This window comes from Pogoniulus pusillus, chromosome 35, assembly GCF_015220805.1.
Source record: "Pogoniulus pusillus isolate bPogPus1 chromosome 35, bPogPus1.pri, whole genome shotgun sequence".
NCBI lineage: Eukaryota > Metazoa > Chordata > Aves > Piciformes > Lybiidae > Pogoniulus > Pogoniulus pusillus.
This window is the reverse complement of record NC_087298.1, coordinates 5,967,089-5,992,406: the sequence shown is the minus strand read 5'-3', so window position 1 is coordinate 5,992,406 and position 25,318 is coordinate 5,967,089. Positions and strand designations below refer to the sequence as shown.

Sequence of the window (25,318 nt, the reverse complement as noted above, 5' to 3'; positions counted from 1 at the left end):
CTGAGCATTGGGGGTCCACGGTAAGGACATCTCATCGTTTTCTTATCCTCAGCAAGAAAGACAGAGCAGATCAATGTGACTTATGCTTCACCCTTTCCCATTCAGTGCTGCCTCTCATTCTGTTCTGCTTTTTAATATCATCTTTATTGCGAGTCTGTTCTAATGCTGCCTGTTTATTTATGGCTATTACCGAGATGATGCTTTAATTGTCGGATCAGCGCCTCCAGTCCATCAGCAAAGGAACAGGCAGCTCTTTATAAACATCATTTTTTATTTAGCTCTGCCACATGCACACACAATGAGCACACACAATTAGGAACAACAATGGTGTTATTCCCAACAAACCCTTGTGCAGCTCTTTGTAATCTTCCCCTGTCTTGAATAAGGACAGCCTTTGAGTCTGTTTACTGTTCCTCCTGCACTGAGCATTTTGCCTTGTAGATCTGGAGAAAGGAAATTTAATTAGAGTAGTATTCAGGATGGTTTTTATATATATTTTCTACCAATTAGCATTTCATTAAGGCAGTTAAATTGCATTTGCCAGAGACAGACACAACCCATTGCGGAGTATTATTTTAAGATCTCATTTCTTTTTTCTCATCTTGCAAGCTGAAAATGAAATCAGGTAGTGATTGATTAATTATTAATTCATTACTGGTGATTGGGTTAGGTTGAAGCTGGTCAGGAGTGTGAGACAGGGAGGGAAAAGTGCTAAGACAATCTTGGTTTATTTCTTTGGACAACTTTGCAGGAGCTACTTGATGTGGACAGACTCATTTTAAAGCTAAGCAGAGCTGCTGGGTTGCCTTGGATGCCTGGCACTGCCTGCTGCTGAGCATCTTCCAGTCTGGCCTCTCTGCAGAGTAGAGACGGTAGACAGGGTGTGGTGATAGCTCAGCAGTATCACCTCTAAGAACTTTTGGGTGAGAACCATCCTACTCCTTGGTTAATTCCTCTCTTCCTCACGTGGAAGCCAATTAGCGGCATGAGTGACTGCTCTTTCAGGAGGGCTGAGGAAATAGGACACATGCCCACATGTGGCATGGTCTTGCTGGCTGGCACCAGTTGTCCAAATGGCACCTCTGCCTTTCTCTAGAGGAGACTCAAGCTCTGCCCTCTTTCCTTTCTGCTGCTCTTAAGGCTACTCTCCATCCCTCCCTCTGTTTGCAGCATGGCTTTGTCTCTTCATTGCTTTCAAGGTCACCATTGATCAGATTGAGTACTTCACAGCTGCAGCCTTGGATGGGCAGAAAGAAAAATTGATTGCAGTCAATTCAGCAGCAGATTGAACTGTATTGACTTGTCCCCTATTCATGCAGACGTGGAGCTTTGCTACCTTTTAATTACCATGGCTTTCCCCTCCTGCTGTCAATGGAGCAGTTGGGTGTGTGCCTTGGAGTGGGAGCTGCCTATGGCCTTGAGGGAAGCCTCTGGAGGGGTGTAGGGGTTTTTGTTTTTCTGACCACAGAATAGAGGAGGGCTGGTGCTGGTTGGCCAGTGAGGGAATCCCAAGGATAGAAAATCTGTTTTGCTCTGTGTACAGCAACTTCCTGGAGGAATCTCCACCACTGAAAGTGATCTATCACCCATAGTGGGAGTCAGCCATTTTCAGGAGAGCTGCCACTCTGCTGAATGAATAGCAGCCACAGGTGGCATGAAGGTGCTGCTCTTCTGAACCAGACACATGTCAAGAAAGACAGAGGCTCATCTCACAGAAGTCACACTGTGAGCAGCATTGCTCCTTCCCTCTCCCTGCCTTTGAGCACACCCAGAAGAGTATGCTGCTGGAAGCTTTCTCCTGCAGCTGGACTCCTCTGGCCAAATCCTGAATTCTCTTGTTGAGGAAGAAGAGCTTCTTGCTTACATCTGGAGACCAGAAGAGGATGGGACGTTTTCCACAGTGGTCAGCTGAACACAAAGTGTACATGATTGATTTCTATAGAGCTTCTCAGGCTTCTCATCCTGGATTTTGCTTCCAGCTCTGTCTGTGGGCTTGCAGGCTTCACCAGCTCTAGCACAGTAATTCTTCACTATCATAGAAAGTGCAGTTGGCATTCTTTTGAAAGGTGCAGGACTGGCAGCTTTAGAAGACTGAAATCCTCTGTTATCTACTGATTTGATGCCAGTAGTACCAGCACTAGGAGTGAGAGAAAAGCAGTGCTGGTGCCTAACAGCTTTTTTTTTTTTTTTTTTTGCAAACTGAAGAGTGAAAAAATACCCAAATCTGAACAACAAAATTACTCCCATCTAGGGTCAGAGAATGTATTGCACTCTGATGGTGGTTTTTTTGCCATTAAAAAAGATTAAGACAACATTAAAGGAAATTTCAAAAGAAAATCACTTTCAAACCAGAACGAAAAGCAACAGTTTAATGACAAGTGTGTATGTGTGGAAGTAAATTTACCTCCCCCTCCTCCTACCCTACCCCTTGCTTCACTTCCCCTTTTCCCTCTCTTCCTACAAAGAGATTAGAAAGTCTGTGCAGTGTGCTAATGTGACCAAATACACCATTTGAACCTCCTTCCTGGGACTTAGGTTCAATACATTTTTCCCATCTCCAGGACTAAACCCTCGATTTGACCCGGTTTAAAAGCATGGTAACCCCAGGCTGGGTACATAGAATCATAGAATCATAGAATCAACCAGGTTGGAAGAGACTTTCAAGATCATCCAGCCCAACCTAGCACCCAGCCCTATCCAGTCAACTAGACCATGGCACTAAGTGCCTCATCCAGGCTTTTCTTGAACACCTCCAGGGACAGTACCTCCACCACCTCCCTGGGCAGCCCATTCCAATGCCAATCACTCTCTCTGTGAAGAACTTCCTCCTAACATCCAGCCTATACTTTCGCTGGCACAACTTGAGACTGTGTCCCCTTGGTCTGGTGCTGATTGGCAAAAGAGGCCACCCCCCACCTGGCTACAATGCCCTTTCAGGTAGTTGTAGACAGCAATGCACCCCATATGCAGTCACTGGAAGCTGGGTTAAGGCAAACAGTTCATTATTCATTATTGAATCACCATCAGCTGGCCACAATCACAGTCCACGGCTTCCCTTAGGTCCCAGACTGATGATCTATAGGACACACCTAGACATAACCCTATAACATGAAGTATTTTTCTTGACTGGCTGGGCAAGGATCCTGATTCAGTAGGCTGAGATGAAATAAGCAAAGGGTTTCATCTTTTCAATTACCTGCCAGAGATAATAATCCTTTATTTTAATCTTGCAGCAGGCAAATGTTGGGAGATGAGATCTTCAATCTGTAGATGCATGACTATAGTTTTAGCACCTGCTTGCCAAAAGGTCTTTGTGTGAAAGTCATCCTGCTATAAAAATAAATCTACAAGTCCTTTGGACAAAACAAAATGAGTCCAACCCTGTACTCCAGGTTCTGTGATGGAGAGATGTGGTTGTTACTTTCAGCAGACCAATGTTATTTACTGGCTTTTAGCAATCAACGTTGAAAGCTAACAGAGATCAGCTTTATGGACACCCCTCCTGTCCTTTTAGAGACTCTTCCTCTTTTATTTGCATCATCCCAAAGGGAAAAAGTGAATTCCAGCTGTTTACAACTCCCAGAGAGAGAATGTACTCTGATAATCTCTCCCCAGTTTCTAGCTGTTAAAATAAATTCTTCCCATGTTAGTAAGACTCCCCTGAGGCCTCAGGAGAACAGGTGCTCACTTGACCCAAGTGTCACCTGCACCCAATATATCACAGCAGCCTCAGGGGGAGAAAAATGCAGCCAAAGTTTTGCTCCCCACACCCACCCAGGAGAGGCCTGGCTCAGCACAACTGCAGATGGGGACCAGCATGCACACTCCAAACTGCGCAGAGCCTCCCTCTCAAGGGAGTGCAATGAGGTTTGCTTATTGTGTCACTTCGCCTGTCTGCTGCCATGCCCAGAGATGAATGGTTCCCCAGAAGGCTCAAAGGAATTATGCCTGGCTTCTCTTTGTGCATTGCAGCCCTTGAGGTGAGGCACATATCCCAAACGTCCTTCTGCCAGGTGGCCATCCAATGACTTCTTGCAGAAGGCCTCTGGACTCCTATGGTTTGAAACTGCATAGGTAGCACTGCTGGCCTCAGCTGAAGGTAGTGCTGCTGGTCTCAGCCAGAGGTAGTGCTGCTGGCCTCAGCTGAAGGTAGTGCTGCTGGCCTCAACTGAAGGTAGCACTGCTGGCCTCAGCCAGAGGTAGTGCTGCTGGCCTCAGCCAGAGGTAGTGCTGCTGGCCTCAACTGAAGGTAGAGCTGCTGGCCTCAGCTGAAGGTAGTGCTGCTGGCCTCAGCCAGAGGTAGTGCTGCTGGCCTCAGCCAGAGGTAGTGCTGCTGGCCTCAACTGAAGGTAGTGCTGCTGGCCTCAGCTGAAGGTAGTGCTGCTGGCCTCAGCTGAAGGTAGTGCTGCTGGCCTCAGCTGAAGGTAGCACTGCTGGCCTCAGCCGAAGGTAGTGCTGCTGGCCTCAGCCAGAGGTAGTGCTGCTGGCCTCAGCCAAAGGTAGTGCTGCTGGCCTCAGCCAGAGGTACCGCTGCTGGCCTCAGCTGAAGGTAGTGCTGCTGGCCTCAGCCAGAGGTAGTGCTGCTGGCCTCAGCCAGAGGTACCGCTGCTGGCCTCAGCTGAAGGTAGTGCTGCTGGCCTCAGCCAGAGGTAGTGTTGCTGCTGGCCTCAGCCAGAGGTAGTGCTGCTGGCCTCAGCCAGAGGTAGTGTTGCTGCTGGCCTCAGCCAGAGGTAGTGCTGCTGGCCTCAGCTGAAGGTAGTGCAGCTGGCCTCAGCTGAAGGTAGTGCTGCTGGCCTCAGCCAGAGGTAGTGCTGCTGGCCTCAGCTGAAGGTAGTGCAGCTGGCCTCAGCTGAAGGTAGTGCTGCTGGCCTCAGCCAGAGGTAGTGCAGCTGGCCTCAGCTGAAGGTAGTGCTGCTGGCCTCAGCCAGAGGTAGTGCAGCTGGCCTCAGCTGAAGGTAGAGCTGCTGGCCTCAACTGAAGGTAGTGCTGCTGGCCTCAGCCAGAGGTACCGCTGCTGGCCTCAGCTGAAGGTAGTGCTGCTGGCCTCAGCCAGAGGTAGTGCTGCTGGCCTCAGCCAGAGGTAGTGCTGCTGGCCTCAGCTGAAGGTAGCGCTGCTGGCCTCAGCCAGAGGAATGGTAGATTTAGATTGGATATCAGGAAGAAGTTTTTTACTGTGAGGGTCATGAGACACTGAAACAGGCTGTCCAGGGAGGTTGTAGAAACCTCATGCCTGGAGTGTTCAAGAACAGGATGGCTCAGGCTTTGAGTGATCTGGTCTAGTGGGAGGTGTCCTCGACCATGGTCAGCAGGGTTTGAAACTAGATGATCCTTAAGATCCCTTCCAACTCGAGCCATTCTATGAATCCATGAAAAGCTTTCTTCAGGCAGTGTGTTCCTTCCTGCAGTTCTTCCTTTGTCCTCTCCCACAGCAATCTTAAGGTAAAAAGTGTTGCTCAGAATATCACAGGCTCAAAAGATCTCAGGATGTCAGGGGTTGGAAGGAACCCAAAGAGATCATTGAGTCCACCCCCCCTGCCAGAGCAGGATCATACAATCTAGCTCAGGTCACAGAGGAATGCATCCAGATGGGCCTTGAGAGTCTCCAGAGAAGGAGAATATCTTGAATGACAATGCATCCAGAGAAAGACAAGTCCTTTAGGGGAATCTGGGCCTGAATATGTGATTCCAGAGTTATGGGGGAATATTATGTGGAGAGCAATGGGGCATGTCCTCTGTACACCTGGTCCTTGCCTGCCCACGACTGTTTCTGGAGGTGGGCTTGAAGAGCACTAACTCCTACCTCTTCAGAGAAAGTCTTTAAGGAAAGAGATGCTATACAAAGAAATGAGAGGGGATTGCATCTGGTGTTAACAGGGGATGGTGGAAGAAAGATGCCATTTTGTCTGAATAACATCAAGAGCTCCATTGCATCATCCCAACAGCTCCCTCAAAGCCACAACAGCCAGGTTGTGCATGATGGGCTTAAAACATAGTTTACATTCTGATCTTGTCTGCTGCAACCCAAACTCAAGGAGCACACATATTTAGGCTCTCATTTTTGCCCACACCTAATTATGTGTGCTAATTATTTAGCAGGTTATTAATTATTTTGGTAATTATGCACCCTCTGCATGCAACTGGTCATTCCAAATGATGTACAACATGGGTTAATTTCACACTTCATGCTGTGTTTATACCAAAGTCAAAAAGGCTTATGTTTTGTCATGATTAGAGAGTGGCACAGAGAGGTGATTGCAGAGCAACTCAACACAAGCTTCCTTGGAAGCTCAGCTGGAAAGTCTGTGACCAGCTCTTCTTGTGTGTACCTCCAGGTTGGAGAATACACTGGGTTGGAGGAGACCTCTATAAGTCATCTACTTCAACCTCTCTGCAGTAACAAGGAACACAGAACCATAGAATGGTTTAGGTTCAAAGGGACCTCAAAGCTCATCCAGTTCCAACCCTCTGCCATAGGCAGGGACACCTCCCACTAAAACAGGTCACTCAAGGCCTCATCTAACCTGGCTTTGAAGACCTCCAGGGAGGGAGCAGCCACAGCCCCCTGCAGCAATCTGTGCCAGTGTCTCACCACCCTCACTGTAAAGAACTTCTTTCTAACATCTAGTTTAAATCTCCCCTCTGCCAGTTTAAACCCATTCCTCCTCATCCTGTCATTACAAAACCTTGTCAATAGTCCCTCCCCAGCCTTCCTGTAGGCCCCTTCAGATACTGAAAGGCCACTCCAAGGTCTCCTCGAAGCCTTCTCTTCTCCAGGCTGAAGAGCCCCAACTCTTATAGCCTGTCCTCATAGCAGAGCTGCTTCAGCCCTCTCATCATCCCCAACTACACCAAGTTGAGCAGACCCCCATCAAGCCTGACCTTGAATGAACAGTCATATTTTGCTGAAGGCAACATTGTGTGAGGGCATTAACTTCCTGCCAGCCTCTGATAAGGAGAGTTTGGGAGCCATCATCTAATGTGGAAGCAGATTCAACAGGATCATATGATTTAAGTGACCACTGGCTGCACAGTAATGATCAGCTGTGAACATCTCTGAGCATGCATTAGAAGAGGCTGGGTTGTGATGCTAATAGTTTTGCACAGCACAGATCCTTCAGAAAATTAAAATCTGTCCATGGAATACTCTGGCAGCAGCAAAAGGGTTTATAAATGGCTTGCAAATTCTTCTTCACCGAGCTCTAAGAATAACAAACTGCTTGCATGAAAAAGAAATTGGAGATGCACACCCAGAATGTGAGTAAATAGGAATCACTGCATTTGTTAGGTGCCAAATGGTGAGCAAAGGGAACCAGATAAGAAATACACCCATGCTTTCAGGAGAATTCAGGTCAGTTTTTCCAAGAGGCTGTTAGCAATTTACTGCCTCACTTCCCGTCCTGGCTAATGTCGATACTCTCTCAGGGGTGGATGTAGGACCAGGGGGATGGGATGGAAAAAGAGGAAGATCAGAGAGGGGAAATAACCTTGTGTCTGTGTCATGTCATCACACTGCACGCTGAGGAGCTAGAGGAGTGAGGACAGCCAGCTCCAGAGTATGGGAGGAGAAGGAATGGAGAAACTCTTCCTCATTTCACTCTCATTACTAAGGCACAGGGAAAAATGCAGTGCTCAGTTGCTGAGCTAAAAGTCTCTGCTTGTTTTGCCCTGTAGCAGACTTACCAACCTTTCCTGAGGGCCACCCTTAGAGCAAAGCCTCTTCACTGCAGCCATCTGGGAGTCACTGGAGGCAGGCTGAGTACCGTTGTTATTTATTTCTCTGTTTGCTGTAACCAATTAAACAAAAGCTTACTTGGTCCATAAAGAGCAATCGCCTGGGGAATGTGGGAGGGAGAGGTGTTGTGAAGAGGCATTTTATCTTTGACACACACTCCTGGGCAGAGGATTGAAGGTCAATGCATACACATCACACAGGGCTGATTGCAGTGCTGACAACCATCCACATTTTGATGAAATTATCAATTGATCTGGGATTGCAGAATCTAATCAACGCTTCCAAAACAGAGAGGGTGGAAAAGCCAGTTGGGCTGGATTGCTCTTCTGCATCTGGTGTTGTGGGAGGGGGCTCTCTAGAAACCTTCTAGTTTCCTGAGACAGGGGTTAGCACCACTTTCCCTTTCACAGCTCGCTGAGTGGACAACCTTTAGAGTCAGTTGCTTGTTTCCTAGCTTGCAAGTCATCCTGTCCCTTTGTGATGTTTCAATTCAAGGAGCACAAATTTGCTCACCTGCTCCAGAAATGGCATAGAATTGGGAACTATTTCTTTTTGGCCAAATGAAGGAAGCAATTTTCACATAATCAAAAGAAAGCAAAGAGCCAAAACCTTCAAATTATGGAGCTTCCATAAACTGAAAGGAAGTGTGATCAGCGTTCTGAAGGGGTTGCTCAAGCAGTGGTGTTTTGGTATTTCGTAGAATCAAGCAGGTTGGAAGAAATCTCCAAGCTCATCCAGTCCAACCTAGCACCCAGCCCTGGCCAATCAATCAGACCATGGCACTAAGTGCCTCACCCAGGCTTTGCTTCAACACCTCCGGGGATGGTGACTCCACCACCTCCCTGGGCAGCCCATTCCAATGCCAATCACTCTCTCTGCCAACAACTTCCTCCTAACATCCAGCCTAGACCTCCCCCAGCACAACTTGAGACTGTGTCCTCTTGTTCTGTTGCTGCTTGCCCAGCAGAAGAGCCCAACCCCACCTGGCCACAGCCTCCCTTCAAACTATCTTCCTTCAACTATCCTTCAACTCCCTTCAACTATCACTGCAATTTGAAGTGATTGTTGCCATCAGATACCCACCAGAGTAGTTTTCCTCCTTCAAACCTGGCTTCTAAACGTCTCTTTTACCCTACCACCCCTTAGCAGAAAACAAGTGAGTCAGTTAAGTTGTACTGCTTTAATTCCAAGACAGTGGTTCTCAGAAGGCAACAAAGAAATGGGAGATGTTATCCCATGCCCTCTCATGACCTGACTGAGGTGGCTCTAGCAAGCAAATGTATTTCCACTCTCTTTTAAAAATACTTTACAGTCTAATAAAATGGAAAATCAAATTGCAAGGAACAAAATGTTTTTCATAAACATCGTTGTAGGCAAAGGGGTCCTTTGGATAAGAAGACTTTCATCTCTGTTTTTGAATCTTCAGGCTGCCCTAAATGCATGTAATAACAGTAAGTCATTCTCAACATGCACATTCTCACAGAATTACTGTGTTAAACAACTGTGTTAAACCTGTGGGGACCAAAGGTATATGGTTTTTTATTATGTTGTTTTTTTTCTTATGCCTGCAAACAGAACAGAAGATGATTGGTAGAAACTGGCCTTGCTGCCAGTTTCACACTCCCAATCCACGGAAGGACAAGATCTAAGCCCATTGAGGTCAGTTTGTCATTTACTACTCAAAGGTATTGTCCTATAGTCACACAGAGCTGCAGGTGAAGGGGTGGAGAAAAATGGTGACATTTGGGGAGCTGTAGTTTTGGAAGAGGCTTTTTTATGCAGTGGTAGAAATGTATACATAGCAGATACAAGTCAAACTGGAGAGCCATGGGGATGAGGTTTCCTTCTTAATCAGAAATGTTAAAACAAATCCTCAGTCAACAGTCTCTACATAACCTGTACTGTTACTAAGGTCAGGATTTGGCTAAAACTGAAATGACTTTTAATTGTCACAGCTGGGTCACAGAACTGGAGAGCACTGAGGGAGCAGATGGTGATGGGGTGGGACTATTGTCCTCAGAGCACCTCTGCTTGTCCTGTCTTGAGTTAGTAGTTTAATATGTTCTTTGTAAGTGAAGGGACTGTGTATATAGATATGGATGTGTTTCAGAAGCAAAACTAATTCATCTCTTAATACTGGCCCCTGCCTGAAGTGTACAGAGAAGAGATGGGCAGAAATCTCACTGCAGTGCCACTGTCTGCCTTGCCCTTTGCATGTCAAAGAAGACAGGGACAGTCATTTCCTTATCTCCTACCCACCTTCACATTCCATCTCATCAACTTACCTTCAATATCACTGGGTAGGACAGAGAGTCAAGAAGAGGGAATGGGCGGAATGAGAAATCAATAAGGCTGTTTTACAGCTTTCCTACAAACTCCACTTCAAGGAGTATTCTGCTCAGTACTTGGGTAAAGACCCCAAGGCCATGATACGAGGACTGAGAAAGACTCAGGTCAGGGTCCCAGACTCTGATTTTCTGGACTGTGCTAGTTTGAAGCTAGCTGGGATATATTGGTGAGAAGAATTAGATTATAGGCTGTGAAGAAGAAACAATGGTGATATCTACTTCACTCCTAGGCTTGCGGAGATGTATTAAAACAAGAACACAAACAGAGTTGCTCTTGGGCTCTGGCTTCATGCACTTCTCTCTCTATCCTGCTGTCTAACCAATCCATCAGCTTCCTACCTCCCCTGGCCAGTTCTCCAAACTCACCTTGAACGTAAGGCGAAGTCTGGGATAAGGTAGAGGGGTGGAAGGGAGGTGGAAGGGTGGTTGGGAGCCCCTCCTGAGGACTCAGGTTTCTGAGAGGGTTGTTGTGTTTCTGTATTACTTTTTAACTTGCATATTTCTGTCCATAGCTGTAAATATTGTAAATTTCTGCTTGTATATTGTGCTAAGCTGGAAATATAGCTTCATTCTTTAATTTCCAGTCTCTGAGTCTAGTCTGGGTGTTTTTCTTAAGTGTGTGTGTATGTGTGTGTGGGGAGGGGTTACAACCAAACCATCAGATGGTCTCATCTGCACATCCTGTGGTGGCATCCTGAAAGCATCTTTTTATTCCAAGTAAAATCCTGCAACTGAGAAGTTTTGTTGAGACAAAGACCTTTTCTGTGCAAAGTTTGATGTCAAAAGGCTGACATTTTTGAATGAAAAATCATTTCTTCAGGGAATGTCTGTCTGTCTCTGTTCTGTAGGTATTGGTTGACTTGTATGTTTATATTGGGTGCTGTGAAGGAGCACTTTGTCTCCGGTGGATGTGGCCTTTTTGGGGAAACCATGGTTTTGATGGATTACTCTCAGAGTCCTGTTATTAGAGATGTTTCCCCATTTGGACTCCAAGGGGTGTAATAGTTAATAGCAGGAAGCAGATCTATTATCATCTGCTGAGAATATTTCCCTTCATATTTGTCACAGAGGCAAGGAATTAGCATGGCTGAGTCAGGAATTATAAACAATAGAATTATTCTCTTTTCCTGGGACCCCACCCCCAAACTATATGCAAAAATCAGTTTAGTTTATTAACAGATTCAGTTCAGTTAAGAATTTCTTCCAAAAGGATATTACAGAAAAACTTAGATGTTTAGGAAGTCAGGCAATGGAAAAGGCTAAGCTATAAACACAGCTTTACCTCACCTACAATAAGGCTGAGCAGAAGATTAAGGAAACATCAGGTCTTACTCATGGAGGTGAGATAGGCATTCAGCAATGATCATTTACTGGATTCCTCTGCAGGAGCAGCCTTGTGACATTGCAGGCAATATCCAATAATAGAGATCCATGCAGCAGAAGCCTTTAGGTGAGTGGCAGGCCGCCAAGCTCAGAAATGTCTTGAGCACTTCTTCCCGAGTGGCTACTGATGTGGTCTGAGAGAGGGTGGTCTGGCTGCCACTGGCTCTCTCTCAAAGGACCCCAGAGCTTGCCAAGCCTGTGGGTTTGCACAGGAGGGTGCAAAAGAGAACTATCCAAAAGCAGGGACGGGGTAAACCAAGAGCTGTACAAAAGGTAGGAGCCGTCCAAAAGGAATTTGTCCTTTGCAGTGGCAGGGGACTCTCAAGACAGGAACTCGTGCTCTATTTATCCCTTTTCTAGACAAAGAGTCAATTTACCATTTATACTGGGCACCAAAACCCAGCCCAATTCCATCATGGGCCTCCACATGCAGTAAGTCACCCTTCTGCTGCCCCCATTCAACCCCACAGGACAAGGGAGGAGGAAGCAGTTTTGTGCCTTCTTCTCCCATTCAAATCCATGGAGTGGGAGGGAGAAGAAAGGAATTTGGGGTACCCCTGGACAATATTGTGACCTCTTTAGTAAAAGTGTGTTGGAGAATAACTTTTATGACATTTCTTTAAATTGTGAAACCTTTGCTAGCAGATCCTCAAAAGAAACACTGGCAGAGGCAGGGGGGTGAAAATGGGCACAACCCTTCAGTGCCTCTAGACTTTCTGTGTACACAGAGCCACGTTAGTTAATTCTTCACTTATTTCTGATGATATGAAGTCATGGGTTTTGAGGCACTATGGGCTGAAAGCTTCCATTAGAGAAAGGTTGATCCAGGGGTTAGGAAACAGGCTTGCTATTTTGGAAGCTAAATTTGCTGTCTGGCTACATCTTTTCTGTGTTACTTTACAGATAAGTTCCCTCAGTCTGTCAGGTTCTCATCTATAAAAATGATAAGAATATTTCCACCTTATCCTAAATGTGTTAGGAAATAAATCTAGAAGACTGAGGCTTTCTGTCTCCCCGTGTGCACAGAGACACATCCCTACACTCCCTCTTCCCTTTCTGCTGAGATGTTACTTCATTCTTTCAGAGGATTCACAGCTTCTGAGAGGCAAAAGTGTTGGCTTGTCCCTGAATCTTCTCTCTGCTGTGTAAAATAACCTTCTGAAGTTAGGACACACAGTTCTGCCACCAGACAGCAATTTCAGAGTGCTCTCTGTAGCTGAGGCACATCCGGCTTGAAGGTGGCTGTGAAGAAGCTCATCAAAAGAGGAGTTTGTCCATTAAGATCTGAGTCAAGTGGCACATAGTATAACAATGTGGGTCAAAACCCATTATCCCTATTTCCTACTCATGTATGATACATAATTAATGCTCAAACGGTAATCAAATCATGTATTATTATTTATATTTACCATTATTGGGGTCTGGAGAGTGGTGACATATTTTAGCCTCAGAACAGATGCTTCTCCTCTTCTTTTAGTCTATAACAAGCTGGTGTTTCCTTCTCAGAAAGGCTGAGATTAGAGAACTGGGCTGGGAAAGCTGGGATCTATTACAGTGATCCATGGGGCTATCCTGATTAATGTTCTTACAGCTCTTGCTTGAGTTTCCCTACCTGCAGCATCTCATTAGACTGAAGCTAAATGTGAGCACCTTCAGAACAGAGGTGTTTGGAGCTAAGTGTATGTCTGTGCACATTCTGACATTTCCTGGGAAAACAGACTGTAATAGAATATTTTGCCCAGTCAGAGGGTATGAATCTATCTCACCTCCTGTGCCAGAACAGCTCTGTGCCCTAACACTGCTCTTCTAAAAGCCTAGGGAGCATCTCACCTTGTTGCCCAAGTGAATATCAGTGTGTCATGGATACATAACTGGGATCACAATGTATTTGGGATTGTCTTGTACACAATTCTTCACACATTTCATTGCTGGATGCACCAACTGGGTGCTTTGTCTATGGGTCTGATTAGAAACCTGCCTGCCCTCAATACAGGAAGAATGTGGACTTGTTGGAATGACTCCAGAGGAGAGCCACAAAAATGGTCAGAAGGCTGGAGCAGCTCTCCAACAAGGATAGGATGAGACAGTTGGGGCTTTTCAGTCCAGAGAGGAGAAGGCTTTGGGACACCTAGAGAAGCATTTCAATGTCTGAAGGGAACTTACAAGTAATCTGGGGAGGGATTGTTTTCAAGGGGATGTAGCATTAGGATAAGGGGCAATAGTTTTAAACTGGAGAAGGGTAGATTTAGATGGGACTTTAGGAAGAAGTTCTTTACAATGTGAGTGGTGGAACCTTGGAATGTCTTGTCCAGAGATGTGGTGGAGGCCTCATCTCAGGAGACATTCAAGGTCAAACTTTATGGGGTCCTGAGCAACCTGATCTGCTTAAAGATGTCCCTTCTTACTGCAGGGGGGGTTAGGCAAGATGGCATTTAAGGGTCCTTCATAGACCAGTCAGTTCTATGATCAATAGGAGTCTTTCCTTTCAGCAAGCAGGATTTGAATGTGATAGTTCCTAAGACTACTTGGCCCTCACTGGGATGAAATGTAATACAAAAAACATTCCTTCTTCCACACATTCCTATTCATGTGGATATAGGTGCATCCACCTGCTTCAGTGCACTGAAATGAATATCCACTGTATGAACAAAGCTTATCAAAGTCTAAACACACTACAAGCAGCCTCCTATGTAGATGCAAAGTAGTACTGAGCAGCAGCAAAAAGAATTAAACTCTACAGAGGAAGACAGAGACTCATTAGAAAGAGTTACAACAAATCAGTTATCAGGCATTTAAAGAATAAACTTGTTAGAATAAACCTGTTAAATAAATCCTCAGCAAAGCTAATTAGGTCGGTGTTACACTGGCACAATGGCTCCCTTCTTCCACAGAAGACTTAATGATAGCATAAGCCTGTTAAAGGAACACACTAAGTATACAATAAGACAGCTATTTAAAGGATGCTTCAGTCAGTTCTTCCTCTAAATCTGACCTACCTACAAATTGTCACTGGTAAGAAATATCTCCTCAGCTCCAAATGCCTATTGAAAGCTCAGGCTCGTGTGCCTTGTTGTTTGAGAGAGAGACATCCATGGATGCACTCCTTTCTCTGAACAAATGGACTGGTGATGGCTGTGGAAGAGCTGTGTGATTGAGAGGTTTTGTTTTCCTTTCTCTTTGTGCTGTACTCAAGGTGCAGATTAACCAACTGAACCTATTCTCAGAGCTTTAATGACAATATCGATCGAATATTGGTGAAGCAGCAAGGGAAGAAAGAGAATAAAAATAATTACTTTGCCCCTATATAGTAGGTTTTTGTCAGCATGTGTGTAAGGATGGATGATTTGGAGATAAAAGATGTTTAGCTGAGCCTTGGAACATCTGAGTTTGGCCCAGTTTTGCCTCTAGTTTTGTGTAGAACACTCTTTGTACATCCTGCTCATAAACAAAAGGGTGAACAACAGAGTGACTACTGCTCCTTTTTGATTTCACATGTTCACAGGCTCACAGGATGTCAGGGGTTGGAAGGGACCCAAAAAGATCATCAAGTTCAAGAAAAGACTGGATGAGGCGCTTAGTGCCATGGTCTAGTCGATTGGCTAGGGCTGGGTGCTAGGTTGGACTGAATGAGCTTGGAAGTCTCGTCCAACCTCCCTGCCAGAACAAAACCACACAATCTAACTCAGGTCACAGAGGAACACATCCAGACAGACCTTGAAAGACCCCACAACCTCTCTGGGGAGCCTGTTCCAGTGCTCTGGGACCCTGACAGTAAAGAAGTCCCCCTTTGTGTTGAGCTGGAATCTCCTGTGCTGCAGCTTCCATCCATTGCTCCTTGTCCTATCCCAAGCAGCAAGGGAGCAGAGCCTGTCCCCCCCGGCCTGACCCTCAGCCCTCAGATAGTTATAAACATTTATTAAATCCCCTCTCAGTCTTCTCTTCTCCAGACTAAACAGCCCCAGGTCCCTTGGCCTCTCCTCATAAGGTACATGCTCATTGTGATACTGAAGTCTGTGAGGCAAGGCTTCTAACTTCCCTCAGGATCATCTGCAAAGCCAACCAAGGGCTTGGCAGAGCATGTTAGCATTCCCATGGTGGCTGAGCCTTGCTAGTGGAGGTAACTGTAGGAGTGGAGATGCAAACTGTGGTGCTCTCAGTGCTAATGTTTCTCACAGCTGCCTTAGTGTGATGCTAGCATTTTCCCATGGTGCTGCTGTGCATAGGGAGCTGGGTGGGGAAATGCAGTTAGCTCAGTTCTGGCTTCTAGGTAGAAGTTTGTATAAACAACACTATTCCTGACAAGATGAGAGCATTAGGCTGGATGTTGTCACCTGCATTACACACACAGAACCAGAAGTGAAGAAGTGAACTCTGAGATTATGTGGGTGGCCATCCAACAATAGAACAAAAAACAAATAGAGAACTCAGGTGTCCAAGTTGGTCCTGCACATTTTATGCAATAGATCACTCCCTTCAGAGATGAACTGGGTGGTTTTCCCCAAGAAGCATTTCAAGAGCTAAATGTTGTCTGGCTTGGAGTGAAATGATCTAAAACTGGAGTGGAAATGGATGTTTATATGTAAAGAAGGTGTCACACATGGAAGAAAAGCTTGAACACAAGAACTGAAGACCACATAAAGAAGCACTTGTGAGACACAACCCTTTAAGTTTACAATGACCTGTTTACAAAGGCCTGTGTTGATAGGACAAGGGGCAATGGCTTCAAACTAGAGAAAAGCAGATTCAGATTGGATGTTAGGAATAGATTTTTTAGTATGAGAGTGGTGGAGCAGTGGAACAGGTTGCTCAGGGAGGTGGTTGGGAATCCATCCCTGGAGATATTCAAAATGATGCTTAACAGGGCTCTGGGGAACCTGACCTAGTTGAGGATGTCCTTGCTGACTGTGCAGGGGGCTAAACTGGACAACCTTCTGTGATGGGTCAGAGTGGATCCCTCCCCCAGCAGAGTAAATTCACTGCAACTCAGAATTTGGAAAGTCTGAAAAAAGGAACTTGTATTTTTTTTCAGTTTAAACTCAATATAACAGTGTAAGGAGAATAAACTACTACAGAATGTAACAGCCTTAAAGAAGGTGGGGATGGTCAAGCAGTGGTGAAGCAGCAAAGCAGCAGCCAAAACAGCAGCAGGGGAAGATAGCAGCAGGTGAAGCAGAGGCAGCAGAAGCAGCAAAGGGGAAGATACCAGTCCTGCTTCCAGACATAAGCTTTTGATGCTCCAATGAAATTACATTAACTTATCCATCGTTGCCATTTTCTGGCCTATCCCTGGAACATTCACCTCTCTACTCAGAGGCTTCAATGCTCTTCCTCTTCTAAGTTTCTCTGTTCTAAATTCTTTTATGTCTGAGCTAGAAATGTAGCCATCCCACCCAGACCATTCTGTGATTCTGTGATTCCATGATTCTAAGTTACCTTGAGCATCTGTGTGCAGAATTCATAGCTGGCAACCAAAAAGCACTGTTGGCTTTAAAAGCTGAACCTAGAGTGCTGTAACAGCACAGGAACTTTGAGGGTGACAGTGCTCAAGGGGGGTGCATCTGGGATGGTTTACAGCTGGCATAGACAAATAGGTACCAAGAGAGGAAAAGATAGGAAATAAGAACCAGCAGGATCCCTTGGAGTGAGTTTCTGCCTAGTGTCTCTTGGAGAAATGCAGTGAATGAAGTGTTTAGTATGGAAAGATGTAACATGCTGGTACCATAGTGTGTCTGAGCAGTGGGAGGTGAAGGAACATGTAGGCAAGGTTCATAGTTAGTAATACTGCCATTAGCAGGGAAAGGTAGCAGCTGAGTTCAGGGCTGCTCAGGGAGAGGTGTGCTTACACACAGTAAGTAGCAGTCTTTGCTTTGGGAAGCATCCAAATAAAATAAACAAAAGAGTTTTTATGCACACTAACATGCTGCTTGGGAAACCATGGCATAAAGGCAGCATCTGAACAGTCTGGCAGGTGTGTTTCACACTGCACACCAAGGCCTCCAAGGGCTGGAGAGAGTCCAGCAGAGGGCTACAAGGATGATTAGGATACTGGAGAGCATGTCTTATGAGGAGAGACTTGGGACTTTTTAGTCTGGAAAAGAGAAGACTTAGAGGGGGTTTGATAAATATTTATAACTATCTGGGGGCTGGCCAGGAGAGGGGGGACAGGCTCTGCTCACTGCTCCCTGGGATTGGACAAGGAGCAATGGATGGAAGTTGCAGCAAAAGGGGTTCTAGCTCAACACAAGGGGAAACTTCTTTACTGTCAGGGTCCCAGAGCCCTGGAACAGGCTCCCCAGAGAGGTTGTGGGGTCTCCTTCTATGAAGACTTTCCAGGCCTGTCTGGATGTGTTCCTCTGTGATCTGTGTTAGATAGTATCATCCTGCTCTGGCAGGGGGGTGGGCTCGATGATCTCCTTGCATCCCTTCCAACCCCTAACATCCTGTGAGCCTGTGATCTTGGTCCTTGGCACCTGGGTAGGATCCACTACAACTCATTCTTGGTTTTCTCAATTGTGGTTCTGGAACCAAATTGCTGAAGGTTTTGATTTGGCCTTTCCTGCTCTGATCACTAACCAGAGCAGGCTGAGAGGCTGTGTTTATGCAGAGAGTTTTTGTAAGGCACTCAGGGGTATGCCCTTCAGCAGAGTTCCTGAAAATTGATCGCATCATTTTTTTCTTAACACAATAAAAAGTCACTATTGTGTGTGAGAAATAACGTTGCTCAAGGCTTGTGGTTACTGTATGGTAACAATAACTCTACTTCTCAGGATGCTGGTATGCACCAGCTATCAACCTTGTGACTCACTGCATACCTGAGGCAAAGTGCACTTATCTCACAGTAGCAGCAGTCTCTAAAACATGTCTTTCCTTAGTGATTCAAATTCAGATTTTCCCCTAAATAAATAATAAATGATACCGTGTGTGTGTGTGTGTGTGTGTGTGTGTGTGTGTGTGTGAAAAAAGTATATTTACTTCTGAGTCCTCTTCCTCTATTCAATACTTGCCAGGTGTATTGGTTTGTCCAAAGATAATGTCAAAAGTCCATTTTGGCCTAGACTACTCTTGATAAAAGAAGTGCAATTGGGCTGTATGAATCTGTTATTTGAATCTGTTGAGTTGATGGACTCCCTACCCTGGTGATCTATACCCTCAGGGTCGGTCCAGAAACAGAAATTTCCCCCATTGCTGTGTGCTAGTAAAAACAGGTGGCTTGCCCCTTATTCACAATCCAGAGATAAAGAAGACAAAGCCATCCTTTCCAGAAGCTGAAATTGCCTGTACAATTATGATATATCAGCATCAATTTAACAGTCATGCAGTCAGATGTGTATGCTTGTTCTGACTTGATTTCATGCTGTGGGTGGTACCATTATTCTGCACTAACATCCAACTGTACAACCTTAGCACAGCCCTGCTAGATGTGCACTGGCTTCTCTTGGGTAAATGAGGAAAGAAGCATTGGCCCTCTAACCCTCATTGACATGCTTTAGAATTAGCTTAGACTACAGATGACAGTGGCTGTCCACTCCCTCCAGCAATCCCCATTAATCAAGCTAAGAGATCTTCTCATGCCTGCTTCCCAAATATCAGGAGATATCAGTACCTCTTGCTTTGCCATCTCCTCTACAATGAACATTTTTGGGACTCTGGGGGATATGAAACAGATGCAAAAGAACATAGATATGTTAGAGTGAGGAGTAAGGAAAAAAGCTCCATTGAACATTGCAGTCCTTGCGTTTGACTGCATGTGGTTTTCATCTACCGACATTTTTTGAGTGGTCTGAAGTGCTGAGTGATTGCAGATAGAGGCAGAGTGAGGCTTGAAGCCTTCTGTGCCGTGTACAGTTCGCCATGGGTTGGGAGTTACAAGTAGTTCCCTTTTGAAAGCCTTAGTCCAAGTTCAGAAGGAAACTAAGCTGCAGGTGATGAATACTGATGACTTGTACTTGGTACCAGACAATAGTAACAATAGTGAATACGAAAGACTGCTAATAAAGAGGATGGATTTGAGACTAAGATGGGAAAGTTAGCAGATATGGATTCATTTGCCTGCTCTTCCCTACACCTCAGCAAGCTCTAGAGGACAGTATTCAACTCCTCTAACTTCATCACTTTGGGGTGATGGTGAATAAGAAGCTCAACATGAGCCAGCAGTGTACCCTTGCAGCCCAGAAAGCCAACCAGGTCCATGTGGCCAGCAAGGTGAGGGAAGCCATCCTCCCCCTTTACTCTGCACTAGTGAGACCCCACCTGGAGTACTGCGTATAGTTCTGGAGCCTCTGCTGCAAGAAGGATAAGGATGTGCTGGAAGGTGTCTAGAAAAGGGCCACGAGGCTGGACCAGCTCTGCTATGAGGAGAGACTAAGGGAGTTGGAGCTGTTCAGTCTGGAGAGGAGAAGGCTTTGAGGTGATCTTATTGTGACCTTTCAGTATCTTAAGAGGGCTACAAGAAAGCTGGGGAGGGACTCTTTAGGATGTCAGGTAGTGATAGGACTGGAGAGAACAAAACAAAGCTAGAAATAGGTAGATTCAGACTGGATGTTAGGAAGAAGTTCTTCAGCATGAGGACCATGAGAGCCTGGAATGGGTTGCCCAGGGAGGTGGTTGAGGTCCTATCTCTGGAGGTGTATAAGGCCAGGCTGGATGAGGCTCCAGACAGCCTGATCTAGTATGAGATGCCTGGGCCCACAGCAGGGGCATTGGAACTAGATGATCCTTGTGGTCCCTTTCAACCCTGAGTGATTCTATGATTCTGTGGTCCCTCCAAAATTTAGGAATTTGGTGGAAGCTGGTGCTTTGTCTTCTTTTAGAGTCAGCAGGGAGGGCACTGCTTTTAGGAGGAAATTCCTGTCATGTTGCATAGTGTTGAAGACAAGAGGAAGATTACACCTGTAGAACTAAAATTATCCCTTTCTGTTAACTGGGGAGAATATTTAGACAAATACCTGAAACTGAGTACTTGGCCTGTTGAAATTCTCAATGAACTCAATGGGTCAGGTTATTACTTTTGCTTCAGTTAGCCTTGGCTAGGAACATTCATACCAGTGAGAGCTGGGGAACAATCTCCTGAGCTGGGAAACAATCAGTTCTCCCTCTTCTTTCTGCATGCTGTGTTTTCCTAGGATGGTCTTTATAGTGGTCACTCTCTTATTTTAATCTTCAACCACTATTGCTTCTTTTTCACAAGATATCTGCTTCCTAACCAAGACTGGTAGGAAAAATACTAAAAAAGCTAATCAGAAAGCTGGATCTCAGGAGACAAAGTCTCATTCTGCAACCCCCAGAAGCTCACAGAGCTCAGAACAAGTATCCTGAAAGGTGAGTGCCTAGGATGGCTTCTGGTCAATTTAGAAGCTGTTACAGTTCTTCCTTTGTCAGTTTGATGCTGGAAATAGATTTATCTTGGAAGTTAAACTTGGGATATTTGATTTAGCAGCAGTACAAAGATGGGAAAGCACCTTCTTGGAAAGTTTAGTGAGTTCAGTGTCTTTCTGCTTTCTACACTGAAGGATGATTCAGTTTAAAGCAGAGGAAACATCTATGAAAAACTCCTTTCAGGAAAAAAAAACACAAAAACAAAAAACAACAAAAAAAAAAAAAAACAAACAAACAACAATTCCAACTATTTCTTTCCACTCTCTGGGATCTTGCTTAGCTTAAAAGGTGGTTCCAACCTTGCCCAAACCCCAAGGCTCAAGTCTGGAAACCTTTAATTCCGCATTGTGGATAATAGAAAAGGTCTCTGCCAGCTCCTTGCCTCTTAGCTCTGACCTTTGAGCTCATTTCCAGGCTTCTTCCTACCATCCATTAAACCAACCTGATGCCTGCCCTTTGTATCACCCATCTTGCTTTATGAACAGTGAGGCACCTACCCATGTATTAAGGAACACCAACAGCAAATGAATGTGTTTGGTGTTTTGGAGTTGGATATCTCTGCAGGCAACACAAAGCACAGTCTAAATAAGATCACTATTTACTGTGATATTGTTTGCAGAAGAGAAAGAGGAAATACATTTCACAAGAGACTAGGAAAGCACCAGAATATCAATACAATGTTCACAAAGCAAGTTTAATCCATTTTTAGCCTGTAATAAACAATGAAGCCTGCAAAACCTTGACAAGAATACATTCTGCATCCTCAAGGAGGGAAATGCAACAGGAGATGTGGAAAGAAAGTTTGGCAGTAGCATAAGAAGAGCTCACAGTAGGGTCTGATTATTTTCATCAGCTCGTGGGACCCTGAAGTGAGTTTTTGCTGTAGATTCAGGACTAGAAATGAAGTATTCCCCATGTACAGTTGGTGTGTACAGCTCCTTTTGCACTAGGCAATGGTGCTTTGTACTGGCCTGTCTGAGATGAAGTTAAGTTTCTTTGTCATACCTCATGGTTGAGATGTGTGACCAAAACAGTGCTCTTAACCTGCTGATGTTTTAGATGTTGATGAACAGACTTTGAATAACACCAAGAACTTCTCTGGTTTTTGCTTTGCTCCCACAGTGCACAGACTGGGGTGTGAACAAGGGACTGGGGGAGGATGCAATCAGGTGGTGACCTGTGCCAACCAAAACAGATATCCCACACCATGTATCATCATGTTCAGTGATAACAAAGTCAGGTTAAACATCTCATGATTGGAAACCTGAGGAGTATTTATCTACACATGGGAGCTGGAGGAGTCATTACCTCTGTAGCACTTGGTTTGTTCTGTCTTCTCTTTCTCAGCTTGTCCTTCAGTTTAAAAACAAAAGAAAAACCCTTCTTGATCTCTAAATTTTCTTGGATTTGTTCATCCTTTCCTCTTTCTCCATCCCACTGAAGTAGGGCAAGGAGTGGGTGGGGGGAGGGGAGTGAGCGAGGGGCTGAGCAGTATTTAGCTGAACACTGTAGTTAACCCACACCAGCCACACATTTGGAACACAGAGAGGAAACCTATGTCCTTCTTTTTGTGGCAGCTGTTATGTTAACAACATGAACACTTCTTTCTGCTTCCTAGATGTGTTTCATGTGATGTCTTCCCAAATTTCTAATCAACCAAATTACTGTTTCTTCCTTCTTACCACTATCATAGCTGGGTTTTGTTTTGTTTTGTTTTTCCTAGTGCTTGCTAAAGGGAAAGTCTCTTTTTGCACCATGGGTGTCGTAAATTGCTGTTCTCCTTCACAGCCTCCCTTGATTGACTAGTTTCTATTTTCTTTATGGGTGAATATTATAGTTTAAAAAAGATCTAAGCATTACTTTTAAGATGACTGTTGGAAGAGAGGGGAGGGGAAAAAAAGAGGGTTGAACACGCTAGAATTGTTAATAGCTCAAAAACAGTCCCTACTGGAAGAAGAAATATGAATTCTTGTTCAATGGAGCTTTGCTGATTTGGGGTGAAGATCCAGGCTTTGTTCATTGCAGAGAGAAGGTGAGCTGAAATATCCAAGACTGAAAAAAAAAAGAGACCACTGAAAAGAAGAAGCTACTGAAGTGAAATAATTTTGTTTTTAGAAATGGCATCCAGAAACCTTATCTTTGACACATAAGAACAGACACATAGCTAAATATGCTGTAACCTGCTTAGGTTTCCAAAGCAGCAAATTAAACCAGTGGACTATGCAGTGAGTGTCCATTCAGATGAGCAAAGCTCATTGAACACAACAATACTGTAAGAGAACATGTTGAATACTCAATGCACCAAATAATCCTCTTTTGATCAGAGACAGTAAAAGCTTTTTGGAAGGAGGCAACAATAGTGTGTGTATGAATTGGGGGAGAAGAGAGAAGACATTTTGGGATAGGAAAATAGTAAGCAAACCTACTCTTCTGGCTTTGTTTTATGTTTGCCTCTTATAATTTTATTCTATTGATAGCAATCCTTATTTCCACTGATCCCAAGAGTTCATTGACTCAGACTTTCTAGCAGAAAGTCTTACTTTCTAGACAATATTAGAGTTGTTTTCTGTGTGCATGGGACCTTTAGGTGCATGAGGAGTGTCATCTGGAGATGGATAGGTTGAGACTGGGTGTGAGGAGGAAGTTCTTCACCATGAGAGTGGTGAGAGCCTGGAATGGCCCAGGGAGTTGGTTGAGGCCCCATCTCTGGAGGTGTCTAAGGCCAGACTGGCTGAGGTTGTGGGCAGCCTGCTCTAGGGTAGGGTGTCCCTGCCCACGGCAGGGGGGCTGGAACTAGATGGTCCTTGTGGTCCCTTCCAACCCTGACTGATTTCTATAATTCTATGATTCTATGATCTCTCTGCATTTCTCTCGTTCCCTCTTCACAGGAATATGCAATGTCAGGTTGGGTGGTGCCAGGTCCTTCTAGACCAAATCACACAAAGTCTTCCTACATGTAGTGAGGAAGGACACTTAGTATTGTTACGTTAGTTGAATTAGTAAATTCTACATGAACATGACCTGTTCATGGAGTCTGTGCTTTGATTTCCAGCAACCTCACTTGAGACAGAAGGATTCCTCTTCTATTTCTAGTAAACACCAAGCAAGAGCACCAGTGCCAGAACACATTAGCAAGAACCCCAAGCACCAATTGCTCATTTAAACAAGTGCTTTGAAATTGTTTATATGTTCAGCAGAAAATGTGATCTCCCTGTCTTCTCTGACAAGATGTAAAACCCTCTGTGGCCTGTACTGTAGGATCTGGTGAGAATTATTTCAGCCTTTCATTTGAGACAATGTGCCAGAATCAGCAGTGGCTTTCCAGAAAGTGTTCTTTACAGCTGATCAGTCACTTGGTAAAAAAAGCAAAACTCAGGAGCTTTGGATGTGCTGTAACTGAGATAAGCTTAGCTTCAGCCCTATCAGAACAGCCTGGAGTTTAACCAAACAGCTTCTAATTCTGCTTAGGAAAGATTTGCTGAAGATTTAGCTTAAGACAATGTTCCGTAGCCACAGGGGATGGGTGGGAGAAGGACAGAGTGTCCTTGCAGGCCAGGGAAAGGGGATGGAAGGAGGGCATCTCCTGTTGCCCTCCTTACCCTATATATCCTGCACTAGGTGGTGAGGCATTTTCCTTTTATCAACACAGTATAGCTAGTGTCTGATTCGTCCGAGGGGTCTCTGGCTGAGCACTGAATGATGCCAGGGATCGTGCAATGCTCTTCCTACGCTGAGAGTATCCTGGCCCGGTCATGCCCTTGAAACATCTCCCCTTCATTCTCCACCCCAAACATTCCTAGATCCCAGTGGCAGGACTTTCTCTCTCCCTATTGGGTGGATCTATCCGAGCAGCCGGTCCGGGAGGCGTCGGGAGCGGAGCTGGCCGCCCGCTGCCTCCCGAGGAGACAGCTGCTGGCGAACGCTGCCAGCGGAGGCAGGGCCGAGCGGCGGAGACACCGGCGGGGGAGACGAACGGGCTGACAGACACACGCAGCCGGGAGCAGACAGACAGACAGACACGGACGAACAGACCCAGACGGACCCTTCCGGAGCCATGCGAGGCCCCGCGCCCGGGGCGGCCCCGTCTCCGCCTCGCCGCTGTCCGCGGTGCTGAACCGCACCAGCACGGTGGGGCTGGGCGAGCGGCTCCTTCTCCACCCTCCCCGCAGGAAGGAAGATGGGAACTCCTCCCAGTGTGGAGTTAAGATGGGGAACAGCCTTCCCCCAGCCCCCACACCCTAGCCAGCAGCTCCGCGCTCGGCGGATCGAGCCCCGTGCTGCCTGGTTCTGCTGAGGAGGAAACCGAAAAGGTGTGGGGGGGAGAGGAAAAGTAAAAATGAAATGGACGGGGGCTTCCTGGGTTCACAACCGGTCCCGCTGCAGCCTCCTCACCGTATCCGAGGAGCAGACAAGTTTAGATCACCCAAAGCCCCGTCCAGAGGCCCTTCCTGGGCTCATCCTCCCTTCCCAGGGTCCAGGC

At 45.6% G+C, this 25,318-nt stretch overlaps 1 long non-coding RNA gene across 1 annotated transcript; it reads right to left on the bottom strand.

The window, feature by feature from the left end:
- Positions 1-283: 283 nt before the first annotated feature.
- Positions 284-25,318, bottom strand: LOC135190267 (uncharacterized). Its single transcript, XR_010308468.1, has 3 exons — positions 25,231-25,318; positions 7,681-7,784; positions 284-443 (listed from the first exon to the last, which is right to left on the bottom strand). It is a non-coding gene; the product is annotated as an uncharacterized LOC135190267 (long non-coding RNA).